Below are 2713 nucleotides of genomic sequence, written 5' to 3' on the forward strand. Positions count from 1 at the left end.
GTTTTTTGCATTGGATGGATCTTCTCCAGTATTAAATATCTGCCTGAAATTGTGTCTGCTGAGATCAGCTTTGTAGTAGTTCACCTTCTCTTCCAAGATCCTTCTCCATAAATCTCTTACCATTTCTTTTTCCTCAGTTCCCATTCGTCATATCTATCACATAACCATACCAGTGTTGTCTTCTCCCCCTTACCTGCTGCACTTGATTGCTTATATATTCATTTTATTTTCTTTATTTGTTCTTGGTCAACCTCATAAATACACTGACACTGTGTGTGTGTGTGTGTATGTGTGATACTGGTGATGTTATCTTGTATTTTAGTTGTTTGTTTTTGCTCAGTCAGTCCTGATCAAAGATGTTTCAGCTATGAGCGTCCTGTCTTTATGTGTATCAGAGACTTTTGGGGTGGTGGGGAACATTATGGCAATTGAGCTGCTGTTTGCTATGGTTGAGACTACCTTCATTGGCCCCCTTTCCCCTTGATGTGGAGCTGCAGCTGGGTTGTGGATATTCTTTCAGTTTCATCATTGAGATTAATTTTGTTGGTTGTTGTTGTTGTAGACATAGCAACAATATTAACTCTTTACATCATACCAAATTACATGTCCTTTGTATGTGTGTTCTTAAAATATTGAATTTGTGTGTGTGTGAGAACAGTAAAATGTGTTTAATATTTGATTGGAACTTGGATTTTCATGGGTAACTTTTATTTCACATTTGAAATAACTATTTTTCAATAAACACACACACACACACACACACATGTACATATGTCTATATAAATATGTGTAATGCGTTAATGTGAGGTGTATATGCACATGTATACATATGCACAGTCACAGCTGAATAGCTAAGGAGCTAATTTCACTATCTTGAGAATGTTGGGTTGATTCCACAGCTTGGTATCTTGGGTTAAGCTAAAGGATGGAGGTGTTTGTAAGTGAAATTTGGTTGGCAGAAATTGTAATTCAAAGTACTGTTTCTCTCTCTCTCTCTCTCTCTCTCTCTCTCTCTCTGTCTCTCTCTCTTACATACTATGTAATACTTCTGCCTGAGGCTTACTTGAAAAGTGCTGGTGTCTGTAGAATACTCAGCCACTTGTCCTATAATGCATTGAGTAGGAAATAACTTTTATGATAAAGCTCAAAGTGGATACAGTAAAAGATACTAGGATCTAATTTGGGTACAAGGCCAGTAATTTTGCGAGTTAGGTAGGTACTTGACTAGCATTTTGTTTCCTTGACTCGAGAGATGAACAGCAAAGTTGATTTCAGCAGTATTTAAACAAGGAAAATAAAGAGGTGGAATACTTACTGCAGGGTGTTTTATTGAAGTTTTTATTGATTCTAAATAAAAGCATGTAATCATCTGGTTGAATTTGCTTGGGCATTTTTAGCCCCCCCCCCCCCCATGCCATCCATTTTGGTCCTGCATTAGTCAAAGGGGGTCTTTGGAGAGTGTCTCTAGTCAGTTGATCTACATACATAGTTTGGATGACCTGCTCAAGTATGGCTATGCTTTGGCATCTATAGTAGTAAGTCACTTACCAGCTCTTGGTTAATTCTCCTGCTAAGTGCAAGTGCCTTTCCCTCATAATGGAAGAAACAAGGCAGGAGATCTCCATACAGCTGCTTCTTGGTGGGACAAGTTCTCCCAGATATGTTTAACCCTTTAGTGTTCAGATTACTCTGTTAAATGTAATACTTATTCATTCAAATTGTTTTGAATTAATCATGCATTATCTTGTAGCTTTGAGGTTTCAGTGATGTCATTGTTTATTTTTAGAATGTCAATGTAGGTTAGGTGTGAGAGGCTAGATATGGCCAGTTTGAATATAAAACATGTAGAATATCTGGGCCAGATATGGCCGGTTTAAACACTAAAGGGTTAAGACTACTCTCAACATTCAAGTGTAAGTTTCATCGAGCTTGGAATCCAGCTTTTTGATATAAGTGTCCAGGCTGTTGCTCCATATAAAGGGACTGGCTCTACTGTTGCACGTAATATATTGCATAAACAGTCTTTTCAAAGGAAAAGAAAAATCTACCTGTGGGATATGAACCTACATTTTGTGTTCCCATGGTAAGTAACCTTCAACCTCTTTTCTATCCAAGGGATTTTCAAAATGTAAACAGGTTTACCTTCTCACTTGTAAGAATAAAGCATTAAATTTGGTGGACAGGAGACTGAAGGTTACTTTAATGTAATGTTTAGCATGAGTACAGAAGATGTGGGTCCATGTCCTGTAGTTAGCCTTTGGACCTGTTTTCCCCATCCAAGGGGTTTTTAATCCAATATATGACATGCTGTTGTTTATAGCTGCATTCTTTGAAATTCATCATTCAGATGATTTATTTCACATTTTCTTCAAGTTTTTACATTTTTATTTTGTAATATGCAATGAATAGATAGTCCTGTTTATGAAATGACTTGGCACACTTGTCATTGGCACTGATGGAGGAGGTTCTATTGAAATATGTGCAGGCTCTGATTATGTCTATGCACCTGCTGGACATAGTTTCAGTAATCTCTCACTCTCTCTCTCTTTGTCTGTCTCTCATGTACAAATATTGAGCGATTTTTGCTTAACAATGAAGAGGTGGATTATCAAAATTATATAATGTTTCAACAGGGAATTTTATAAAGCATAAAATACCGAGCGTTTTTTGTATTTTTTGAAGTCTCTCTCTCTCTCTCTCTCTCTCTCTCTCT

Source organism: Octopus bimaculoides, chromosome 30 (genome assembly GCF_001194135.2).
Source record: "Octopus bimaculoides isolate UCB-OBI-ISO-001 chromosome 30, ASM119413v2, whole genome shotgun sequence".
NCBI lineage: Eukaryota > Metazoa > Mollusca > Cephalopoda > Octopoda > Octopodidae > Octopus > Octopus bimaculoides.